Consider the following 13,362-nt stretch of genomic DNA (forward strand, 5'->3'; position numbering starts at 1 on the left):
CAGCTTGCCTGTGCAAGTTGACACTCGGACGTCTCATCCCTGCATGGGACCGGTTGCCCGCGCTGCGCAACCCTCGGCCTCAGGGGCAACCGGTCCCTCCGTCCTGGGACCGGTTCCGAGAAGCAAGGGCTGCGAAGACCACGTTACGGGACCGTCCTCCGCAGGGACGCGTCCCGAGAGCAAAATCTGCTATGTGCAGATTCTTGCCACATTTGCTCTCGCGGACTATTCCCAAAGTACTCTGGTGCATTTTCTTTGGGGGGGGGTGGGGACTTTCTTTCAGTTTTTTCTCTTTCCGAAGCACCCTTCTGCCTCAGACCAATTAGTCGATTCTTGAGCGAAGTCCAACTTCTCGTATTCTGAGAATTCACTTCCGCTTACTCCAACTCCTCCGCAGAGTTATCGGCCTAAACTGATTTACGTCGCCTCCACAGATGCCACCGTTCACAAATACTACGATAGCCTAGCGCCTAACTGTCGCAAACTACGCATAGCGTCTCCGCTCGGGATCGTTAGACTCAATCATCATTGGGCGAAATTCTCATTGGAGAATTCGCACGCACTCGAAGCAGGAGGCAACCAGACCCCAAACCACATCAATGTCCTTCGAGTTGGGTTCATAATCAAACTCTCTATCTCATCGATCTCGCGATCAATACGTGGCATCCACGCTCCCGCGGTCTAAGCTCGGACTACCGTCCTTGACCAAAATTCTGCCCTACCCGTAGGTATGGGCCGCTATCCACTTCACAGCTAACTGCGCCTGCCCAAGGGCCCGGCTCCACAGTCCAGCAAATGTCCAGGCAGTCGTCCCCAAGCGATACCCACTATCGTCGTCCTACGATGACATACTCTATCGAGCTATTAAGCTACACTTATCGGCTCCTAAGTACCTAGTGTTGAAGCCGCCAGCCTTACGAGTTCCATGACTCGCTTACACTTAGCAATTGCTTGAAGTAGTACTTTGCCATCACACTCTCTTCGACTGAATCAAATCCGCACTCTACGAGTATCTAATCGAGCGCTCTATACGCCGTGCTCCAAGTCCAGCATTAGGCAAACCCTGCCTATTGCACACCGGCCAACGGGCACGATTTGCCACTTAATTTGCATGGCACTGCTACGGTCACGTGCAATACTTGGCCCACTAAGTCGATCGCTCTACACGAGTCTCACTTTTCGTTCCAACAATCATCACCACATTTTGCTAGTGCTATCTATCTCTCTACCTGCTCCAGCATGGCGCTACATCTCACCACAATGTAAATCATTGCAATTCTTTAAGTCTACATCATCGCAGCATAAGCGTATTATTGCTTTAATCAATCATACCGTGGCACGATGTACGTCCTCGACCCCAGCAGGTCGCCCGCTTGAGCGGCAAACACTGACTACTCGGCAGGAGCGACGGGTCACCTTCAAGCTGATGCGGCCGCCTTCGCCACGTCCCGTGGATACCCAGCAGGCCGGAACTCCCCAAACGTGCTCAGAACGCCGGGGGGATGCTGCAGTCGGGGCAGGAAACAATCCCTCAGGGCACCGACGGCGAATATGCCCGCCGACACACCTGAAGCACCGTCCTGCCTTATGCTCACAGTTCCTGGCGCGATGCTCCCACGCCAAATTACACATCGCAGGGGTCCCTGGCGCTCTCGGACTCTATCGGTACTTCGGGAGCTTCCTTGTGAAACTTGACTGTGCCCCCCGACGCTACCGCAGCGTCGTTTTTCGCCCCCTTGTCCTTCTCGGACGCCTCGCGCTCCTTCGCACGTGGGCATCACCATGCCTCCGCCACAATTGCTCGATTCAAAAAAACCTCAGCACAAAAGGTCGTTGAGCTTGAAAATTTATGCACGGCCTTATAAATCCCGGCGAAGCCCTCGCACCAGACCACCACGTCGCGCCGTCCCCGGGTCATCTGAACAAACCTCCGGGACCCAATCTCATGATGTGGAGAGAATTCTTGCTCGTAGTCCCCTACCGAGCGTTTCCCCCTTGTTCAACTTTGCCGAAAACTTCTCCTGCAGTTTTCGCTTCACCGATGTCGGGAAAATTAGTGGCGAATACACTCGCCCTCTTAAACTTCCATAAACATAGGCGGAAGGTCAGAAGGCCGGATCTCGCTTCACCGCTTCCACCACCACCTGTCGCCGCTTTCTCCAAGCAGTGTGTGGAGAGACTCACCTTTGTCTTTCTCCGAGGTTATAGAGATCTCAAAAAGTAGTCTCCATTGAGTCAATCCATGACTCCACGCATCGACGGCTCCACTTTCTTCCCCTTCAAAGATTGTGGGTTTGAACTTCTTGAATTGTAAGAGCCTGTCAACGAACGCTCTCGTCCATCTCCTCGGCCGCCGCATCGGGTATCACCGAACCGAAGCCGACCGCTGAGAAACACCTGCTGGCGGGGGATGCGCCGCCGCCGGAGCTGCCGCAATGCCCACACCCTCAGCGATAGTCTACGCGCAGCCGAGCGAGGGCACGGGCGGACCAACGGCTTCAAACTGCCGTCGGCGCGCCGCCGGCGCCACCTGCCGCTCAAAAGTTCCATGACCGCATCGACCTGACTGGTCAGCCGCCTGGTAACTTCGCGCTCGTAACTCCTGCACCTCGCTAGCCCAACAGGCTCTGGCAACCACCCGGAGGTCCAGCCTGTTGCACCACGGAGGTTGGTGCCGGAACGGATCTACGCACGTAGTGTTCCTTGCGGTGCCATTGGCTCCTGAAACAACAACAACTTGGTTAATCATCTTAACCGCTAATTCGGCCCACAATTGCGAAACAACGCGGACTCAATAGCGCAAATCGAGGGAAGCACACAGTGTACTTGTTTAAACCCTTAGCGTTTGTGTTGTCGGCCGCCAAACACAACATTCAAGCCAAGAAACTCATACCACTTGAATCATCTCTAACACCCATTTAGAGACATTACATCAAGCTTCGACCAATCGATCAACTTCCGCCACCCGTATAGGTTCACTCGATCACGCACCATAGCCTTAAGTTTCCATTCCTAGGGTCTCTAGGTCAATCTTAGACTCTCTCTTTGCTTTGCTCTCGTAACTCATGATACCATTTTACTCTGTCAGCCCGGGACCGATACCAAATTTGGTCGGTTTCGGCAGTAACAGACGCGGCCACCGGAAACACCTCCCCTGTCGCAAGGCTAAGCGACGAGATTGTTGTTACTAACAAAGTTCCCAGTGAAAAACTTGAATAAATAGACACAATCATACAACAAATGGCAGATGCACAAACAGTGCTGAACAATACGGAGAGCAAGCATCACAAGTAGATATCTACAACGTGAATAAGAAGAGTACTACTATCTATTTACATCAATTTGACATTTTAATCCATTCAACTTTTATAAACTTGATTACATTAACGCTTCAAAATGAATAATAATAATCTAAACATGCTATATAATGTAGTCTATTCAAATATAATCATGTCATCTATGAACCATGCACACGGGGTGCTTAGTACAATAGGAAGCTCTGCTAGCTAGCAAAGGGCGTACGCTCTACCGGATCACTGTCGGCCGCTCTCGCGATGTACTGTCCCCAACACAGCGGGGTGAGAACTATATAAATTTATAGTTCCCAGTGGGTTCGGCCGCGACTCGCGATCTTCACTAGGTTCTAGCTGGCCACAGATAGCATAGATAAATAGTATATGAAAATAACTGCTACTATATTACTATTGCACCAATGCAAGGAATGCATGGCAAATCATTTATTCATGCTAGTATGCTTCGAACGATGTAGTGATACAAAATGCAACATTGTTATGTAATCCTTGCTAACATATCTATGTTAATCCAGGTAGTGAATGCAAATCAACTTATGCTATTCATGTCATTACCCAAACATAGGTACCCCGCATAAGATACAATATCTCATAGTATCACACACAATTCTAGTAGGTGAAGGGTGAGAGCTACCACCGTCTTCGGTCGACTGATATCAATCATAGGTGAGGAGCTACCCGCTCTTATTCACCGTCATGACTCAAAGTATAGATGAAGAGCTTACCCCGCATCTAATCTCATAGTAATGAGCTGTCCCGCTCAATCTCAAAGGTCAAGGAGCTACCCGTCGTAGTAAAGAGCTACCCCGCTCATAGTAAAGAGTACCCGCTCTTAATTTACACAGGTGAAGAGCTACCCCGCCCTTCGCGGCCGACTCACTGGTCCCAGTTCCAATGGGGGGAGTACCTCGCTCGTATCCCACCGATGAGCTACCCGCTCGTGAGCTACCCCGCTCGTGATTGCAAACTCCGGAGTGCACTGCTTGTGGGGGAGGCGCCGCACAAGCCCAAAACAGACTATGTGAGTATAATACATCTCGCCAACTGGGGATACCCTGTCAACTAGGTTAACAATCACTTGATAATTCACATATCCCTAGGTCCATGTAGTGTCTCAACCATATCAAATCTCATGCACTCACCTAGTCTAAGCAACTTTAGGTTCCACAACACTAGGTTTAATGTCAACCTATGTTTAACAACATTATATTAATCACTTCGATCTATCCTAGTTCACGACTAGTTTAGATGCACATAATCTCCATAATTAACAATAGGTTAACATTCATTTTATCTAGCATATATGTTCTATAAGCAACATGCATCATTAATGCTAATATGCCATTATCAACTAGCATGCAAATCCGTTCATAATGCTACATGTCATACAATCTCCATTACACTAGTTCACATGTTACGTAGTTTTATTATCAAGTCCAAGTTCTTTGTTTTTCTTTACATTATAGGTCTCATGTCTCAACCTTAATCATCATGATTCTAGATTTTAGCTGTCAAGTTATATAATATATACTACAATAGACATGCATGCAAAAGAAGAATAGGAATGTAATATTCATATATCCTATAATGCATAGACGCATATATATGATATGATCAAAGATCTAACTTGAATTAGAAGAAGCGCCGATTGCTCGCATAGACACCCCCCACCTTTTTATAAAGCGCGTTCCGATACTGCTCGTCGTCACTCGCAATGCGCCTCTCGCGGCACTCGGCACCGTTTGGGGCCGATCACACAGTTGCACTTCAAGAGCGCACCGTTCGCCGCCTCAAGTGCAGAAGCTCTTCGGTTTTCCTGTTACGACGCTCCGGGATCCAATCCCGATTTGTGGAAAGCCGCCTGAGCTCCCGGGTCAACCCTGAACTATGAACCTTGCTTTTCAGCCGGAACGTCGCACCCGCCTCGACGACATCGACGAACCGTCGCTTCCTAGCGCGTTCGGAGACACAACAATTAGGTTTCTGACCACTCAATTTAGATCAACCCAAGTATTTACAAAAACCCATTTTGGAGCCCTAGGTGGTTCAACAATGCAAGAATACCTCAACAAGGTCTTGAATCATGCAATTAACACCATATTAACATCCTAGGGTTCATCTAAAACCATCTTTATAGTTATAAGAGTCTAACCCTAAAGAATTCACCATGATTGAGCTTAGAAGCTTACTCTCCAAGCTTGCTACTAGCCATGGAGGAGAAGAAGAAGAAGAAATCCCTTCTCTTGATCTTGATCTCCACCAAAAATCCTCTCCTCAACACCTTCTAGAGAGAGGAAGAGCACTTAGAGAGAGAGAGAGGGAGATGCTTTTGGTTGAAATGAGAGAGAGAAGGAGAGAAAAGGCTCCAACTCTCTTCTATACACTCCGCCACAATTGCACAAAGGTCCCTAAACAGTATAAGTGTTGCAAGCCAAACTGGGCCATTTTCGGGTGCTGGGACCGGTCTCTGGACTTGAGGGACCGGTTCCCGAAGGTCCCAAAAACAGCATTTCCAGACTTAGCCAAATTTTCAGCTTTTTCACCGTTTTAGCTCCGTTTTCGCTCTGTTTTCGCTCGTTTGACCTCCGATTCTTTTCAATCGAACGAGACTCTCAAACTGTTTTCGAGCATGTTTTTCATCATTTTTCATCCACGCTAAAGCCGGATTTAGTCCATAGTCGACATAGCCTTCGGGTCCCGTTTTTGCCACCTACGCGCTCCGAAACCGCCGAAGGCTTCGAACTTCACCGAACCTCACCGAAACCATTCAAATGCTTTCCAAACTAAATGACACGTAACCTCATGATTTAGAATCCGGTACCTTACATCTCAGCTCAAGAGAAGCCTAGGGCTGGCGTGCTGATATAAGAAGCCCACCAATCGCGAAAATCCCCTGCAGTTCAAACTGCACGAAATCAGCCCCTTGTACCGGTACACGGGCCTTGTTACCGGTACAAACCTGCGAAATCATAACCGAGCTCGGGTCGCAGGGTAACGCCGGCCTTGTACGGTACAAGCCAGTGGTGTACGTACAACATCACCCATGTACCGTTACAGCATCAATCTTGTACCGGTACAGCCGTCAAGCCTGTACCGGTACACAGCCCTCTGAGGCTACCGAAGAGCTAACCAAAATCTATTTTTTTTGGGTTTTGGTGCAGGCTTTAAACCACAATTCTCGGGATACGAACCATGGGTCGGAACACCTGTCAACGACCTCCACAAAATATGGAAAAGCTCGGAACACAAACCAAACACTCGACTCGCTATTTGCAAAGTCCAGTGTGTTACACATTGTGTACCGGTAACAGCCTTGAATGGTTGTACGGTACAGGATTTGTACCGGTACACCTTGATGTTGTACCGGTACACCTATGGGTTTTCTGCAACCGAGGCTCGGTGGGCTGTTTGTGTAGAGTGTATGTTAGTTATATTACCCTATAAGCCAACTTGTCATAACTTAAAGGGTTAATATCAGTATACTTTTCTTTTATGATAAATCTGGCATTCTTCATTCATATTATTGCCGAATGCATATTTATTGAATCGTCCATATGAATTAATAGTTAGAAGAATTAAATTCTTAAGAAGTTAGAAATTTGAGACTTTTATTCTTCTGTAATTAATTCTTAAATGCTCCTGATCATAGGAATTATTACGGGGGCGGTGCTAAATCCGGATAGATCAGTGTATGTGTACTTCCTTTATAGGATGAGAGTCTCAAGTCATTAGTGTGGTGACACTAGAGTAAGCATACAGTGAATGTTGGAGAACAATTTCACTAGGCGTGACCCAACTATAAAACAATCACTGGATGTCTACTCACTCGTCAGTGGAATTGTTCCGTACTGTAGTTAGTTGAGTGATCTTTTGACCTGAGGCACCACGGTTATCTTGCGTGTGGTTATTGTAGTTTGACTGTGTAAATACTTATACCCTAATCATGGGTTAAGTCAAACATGTTGGCTGACCTGGGTCATACGTGGAGGTAGGTTGTGTGTCAAGATGAATCTTATCACCCTCGGTAGAGAGGTAATTGTCCTTGCTATCTGTTTTACAAGTCCTTGGCCAAGGCAGTTGTGTTTTATGGAAAAGAGTTTTCTATATTAGTTTGTCAATCAGATAAAGACATATGATTGAGTAATGGGGTTTGACGAGTTATCCATAACTGCGACTCAATCGGGACAAGTGATAGAAGGATTTTATCACACGGTAACTACACCTAGAGGTTCGTCTATTATTAAATTCTACTTGGATTTGCCACAGATATACTGCTAGGTGTCACTCGTGGAATTGTGGGCCCATGAGAGTAATTAGATAGTTAATTACACTCAGTTGGGAGCCAAAAATGTTTTGTCCATCGAGAAGAGTTTCGATGGTGAATTAAAAGAGTTTACTGTCACATCTCACTACCAGGTAGAATTGAACCTATTTGGTCACACACAAAAGGCTGCGTGTGATCTAGTGCTTGGGGAATTAATAGAGACTATTTGCTTAGAGTTAAATTGATTAGCAAGAAGGACCAATTTGTAAAATTTTAGAGTTAATACAATTGTTGCATAGGTGCACTTGCCGCTGAAGTTACTAAAAGGAGTTTACGATCTTTCTCTCATCAACTCCTCAATTAATAAAGATTAATTGAGGAAGTTACAAAGTGAAATTAAACAAGAATTAAGGGAGAGACCAAATGACTATACGTTCACTTACTCTATTAATGATATAGTTAATAAAGTGAAAATGAAACCTCCTCTTCTCTCTTTCTCCACTCGTTTCTCTTCACTCCACCGATTAAATGAGAGAAATTGATTCCTATCATTTATGGTGGTAGTTTTTCTCTCGCTCTTTGCGAACAATGAGAGGAGTTTGATTCCCACTCATTCATGGCGTTTAAGCCTATAAAAGGAGATGTAATCCTCCTCAATGAAGGGTGTGATTTTGTAAAAAAGTATGACGAAAGATAGATAGTTTTAATCATATATAGAATTCTCTTTTAAGCATAAGAGAGAGGTCCTCTTATTAATTTGTCTCTATTGTTAATCCTCTCAAATTGCTAGCACAATTTTGAGATTAATTTTTCTCCACATTGACACAAGAGATCACGAAAGGAGTTTCGAGATTACACTGTGATTTGTGAAGCACAGATCCCGGAGAGCCTTGTGTGGATACAATAGAGGCGAACACTTGTGCGGCTAAAAGGACAGAGTTCCAGATTCCACATCAACCGCTGAAATAATTTCGGTAATTTGCCACAGGTTGAAATTCTCGAACCCTTCTTCTATTAGATTAGAATAATAATTTTGTGTGTCACACGAGATGATCTTGATACATATATATACTAATATCATAAAATGTTATGATATTAAAGATATCATGATTGGATCATATTTTATAAATTAAATTTAATTTCGCTGCATAAATGCACATGCAGATGCGCACATTTCCTTACAGTGTACCGGTACACTTTCCGGGTACCGGTACACAATGGCGACTGGGTTGTTTTTCGGGGAGGGGTGTATTTGCAATTGTTGCAACCTCTTTAATACCACCCAGCCCCCTTAGCTGCTCTTTGAGCCCTTAACCTGAGGAGACAAGGTAAGAACTCCCCCTCTTGAGTTCTTTTCTTTTTTTGATAATTTTTGTGGGTTTGTCACGCCCGGGACCCGGCATAGGCCGCCCGGTGCTGTGCCCAGACCCGCCATATGCCTACACATATAAGGCGTCTACAACAATAGAAATATAAAAGCAAGGAAAGTAGAACATCTATAAATATCAGAGCAACTAGCAGCTAAAGACTAACAACAAGTAGGAGAAAGGAAACTGAACACTAAGGCATAATGTAAACTAATACATCATAGATCTCAAGATACAAAAGTAGGGTGGTGTAACACACTGGACCTGTGCAAATTGCGAGGTTCGAGTGTTTGATATGGATTCCGAGCTTTTCCATACTTGGTGGAAGGTCGTAGATGGTATTCCTACCTAAAAGTTAGATTTCTGGATTTTGGCTAAGTCCTGAGAGTTTCACTCTCGGGGATCGGTCCCTGGTGGGAGAGACCGGTCCCCCCGGAATAGTGCTGCGGCAGGACTTGAGGCAACCGGTCCCTGGCGGGTGAGACCGGTCCCCGAGTACGTTTTCGCGGGGAGAGACCGGTCCCGTGCGGGGAGAGACCGGTTCCCGAACGTTGGATTTTCGGGGCAGGCTGAGAGACCGGTCCCAGGTCGGGGAGACCGGTCCCTCAGTCCGAAAACTGCCCAGACCCGGGCAGTGTACAGGTTGGATTTTTGAGGGACTTAAGTGAATTTTGTTGCTTCAAAGGGCCTTAGGGCCATTTCCTCTCCCTCTCACCCTCATTTCTCTCCCTCACATTCTCTCTACACTCTCTAGAAAGAGAAGAAGAAGGAGAAGAAGAAGAAGGAGTTGAAGGAGAGCTACTTGGAGGCCTTGGAGCATTATCCCTTTCCTCCTATCTCAACTTTGGTGGCTTAGAGCTTGTGGTTGGAGCTTTGAGGAGGATCAAACTTCAACCCTAGAGGATTTTGAGCTTGGTTTGGAGCATCTAGAGGTAAGTGGCTAGTTTTCTTCCTCTAGATCCTAGTTTTGAAGCTTTAAACTAGATGAAACCTTAGATTTTGGGATTTAGGGTTTATTTTGGGGATTTTCAATTTGAGGGCTTTGAAGCCTAATTGATGGGTTTAGAACTTTTATTTAGGTTGGATTTGAAGAACTCTAACTCCCATTTGGAGCTTGAGAGAGGATTTCTTCACTTGAGGTGAGTTTTCCCCACCTTAGCCTATGTTGCTTATTGATTGAGCTTAGGGTTGATCGTAAGGTTCGTTTAACCCTTGTTCCTACATCTTTAGGGTGCTAGGAGACTAGTGGACACCTTCGTTGGAGCAAACGAAGAAGCGCAAGAGTTGTGGTGGATTTGGCTTCATGAAAACGGGGCGAAATGGCCCCCATGCTTTCTATACTCGTGGTAACGTCATTTTAAATGCAAATCTATGCTAAATGGAATTTATGTGAATTTTAGAACACTTAAAATGCATGTGTTATGTGTAAGATAATTTTCACTCTATATAGTAGAGCTTTCTGGGTATTGTTACATGCATTGGGTAGTGTTCGCACTAGTTGTTTGGAAACATGCTTCATATGTTTAAAGCGGCTCAATTATGCATTTATGAACATTTGGTTTAAGCTTGGACTTAGTAAATGAAAGTGTGATAAAGGGGCACTTAGACTAGCAAACTATGAGACTATTGTATTGAGACTTAGTGATAGGCTATGGACATCTACTACCTTCCATGTTTCAGACATGATGACATAGAGATAGGCCTATGAGAGAGTTGTGACGTATTCCATGTTGTTAGACATGAGGACTTGGTACTTGAGACGGATCTTTTGGTTACTTGCCATTGTGCTCATTCGCACATGCTTGTGAGGGTCGCTCCCTACAAGCTGGCACTCCGGAGATGGCCATCGCAATACATATTCGCCGTGCGGGATTGGGCGCCGAAGTGGATTGCCGTGGAAAAGGTTATTCCTAGAGTGGGGATGTTTACTACCACGGGGCCATTAGGCTCGGCACCGGCCAGACAGCCTACGGGTGGGTCTTAGGGCCAGACAGCCTTCGGGTGGGTCTCTTCAGATTTGACTGTGAGCATTCATCATGCCATGTGGACATTGACTAGAATAGTAAACAATGACATCTTTACTATTTGACTTATGGACATCATATTAGCGATGCTTGGGTACTTTCATACGAGAATAGTTTTTCTTACTTAGCTAAATCATGCTAAGTAGAGATATCATGTGGTAGCAAATATTCATACTTATTTACTTGTCGTACATATCGCTCTTGTTTATATCTGCTTACTGACCCCCTTTCTAGTTTGGGCCTAGTGGTGCATTTCACTGAAGCCAGTAATTGCCCACTGGGAACTATTATTCAATAGTTCTCACGCCCTCTGTTTTATGGTTTTATTTCAGAGCCTTCGGCACCGGCGGAGGCACGGGATCGCGGCAAGGGAGTCGCATAGCTAGATAGCGGAGCTTGCTGTTGGTCCTAGGTGGTCACTCTCTTCCTTTTTGTTTTTTTTTTGTGAGAGAGAGAGTTTTGTACCATGTATAGGGACCACCTGTGTACCTTATTTAGCATTTGTATTTGGGATTCTTATTGTATTACTTTATGTTTCTTCTAGTGGATTTTAGTTTATGGTTCTTTTCCTCTATTGTAGCATCTAGATATACTTGCTCTGATACTCCTAGATGTTCTCTTTTTACTGCTTCATTTATCGCTTTATTTTAGACGCCTTGTATGTTTTAAACATATGGCAGGTCTGGGCACGCGTCGGGCGGGCTTTCGCTGGGTCCCGGGGCGTGACAGATTAGTTTGGTATCAGAACCTAGGGTTGAGTCTTAGTGGACCTAGCAAACCTCAGGCCGGTTGGACTATAGGAAATAGGCTCGTGAGAGATGAGGTCATTTGACTTGTAAGCGAAAGTATTGTGATTGGGTATCTTAATAACTCTAGAAAATGGAGTTAAATCGAAGTGTATAGCTCCTAACTTCGCGGAAGGTTACGTTGGCGGCCGACAACGTAACATCGGGAGTTAGTAGTGAAGCACACTTCATTACTTTCGCATGATTTGGGTATTACCTACTTGAGTGGGGATACGATAGCGTGGGTTACTAACTTACGCTTTTATGATATTGTAGTGTGATGCCGATTACACGCTTCCAATCTGCCAGAGCGGATAACGCGGCAAATCTGGAGGAGGTCGAGACCTCCGCTACCTCCGGATCCGGCGAGGTCCGAGAGTTCAGGGGCCAGCTTGCGGCCCTCACTGATATGATGGCACAACAGACGGAGGCAGCGCGACCCGCTGGTGGGTCGGCGGGTCAGTCGAGTTCTAAGCGACCCCCGCGACCACAGCGATCGTACGGGCGGGGAGGCAGGAGCCAGACGACTTCCTTCCCGTGTGTTATTTGCGGCGGGAATCATAGGCCCAGGGACTGTCCCCAGTGCGTGATCTGTGGTGGTCCCCACATTCCACCGCAGTGCCCTCAGCGGGGAGGGAGGTGTTTCCAGTGTGGCTAGGAGGGCCACTTTCGGACTGAGTGCCCGAGAGGTTCTTCACCGGCACCGTCGACTGCATCGGCATCGGCTCTACCAGCCGCTAGCCACCGGACTCCGTCGACACAGTACCAGCCTGGGCGGCCACCCGTCCAGCGCCAGAGCGAGGGATCTCGACAGGCCCCGAGCGGGCGTTTGTATGCCGCTCAGACCGAGGAGGCGGCAGCAGCCGAGGATATGGTTGCAGGTATTATTTTACTTGATGGCATTAGAGTTCGTGCTTTATTTGATACCGGTGCATCGCATTCATTCATAGATCGGCTGTTTGCCAAGTTGCATGGCATCCCTTTGGTTTCTTTGTTGCATCCGGGACATGTTGTAGTACCCGACCACACTCTGGATATTAGAGAGTATTGCCCTAGTTGCCCTGTTCGGGTAGGAGTTTGGATCATGCCCGTGGATTTGCTAGCTCTGCGCAAACTAGGGGATTTCGATGTGGTCTTGGGTATGGATTGGCTAACCAAGTATTATGCCACGATTGATTGTAAGAATCGCACGGTTACTTTTAGAGAACCGGGGTAGACTGAGGTTGTGTTTAGAGGATGCCGAAGTTCGCTTTTCGCGATGTCGATCAGCTCGTCTCGAGCTAGGCAGCTGATCAGCCGAGGAAGTGTAGCCTACTTGGCTAGTGTTGTGTTGAGGGGCGAGGATGACACCCCTAGGATTGAGGATATCCTGGTGGTACGGGAGTTTCAGGACGTGTTTCCAGCTGAGCTACCTGGTATGCCACCCGATAGGGAGATCGAGTTTGTGGTAGATCTCGTCCTTGTGACTACTCCAATCTCGAAGGCACCCTATAGGATGGCACCGGCGGAGCTGAAGGAGCTGAGGGCACAGCTACAGGATCTGTTGGACAAGGGCTTTATTCGACCGAGCGTCTCACCGTGGGGAGCGCCAGTTCTGTTCGTCAAGAAAAA

Source organism: Ananas comosus, linkage group 4 (assembly GCF_001540865.1).
Source record: "Ananas comosus cultivar F153 linkage group 4, ASM154086v1, whole genome shotgun sequence".
Taxonomy (NCBI): Eukaryota; Viridiplantae; Streptophyta; class Magnoliopsida; order Poales; family Bromeliaceae; genus Ananas; species Ananas comosus.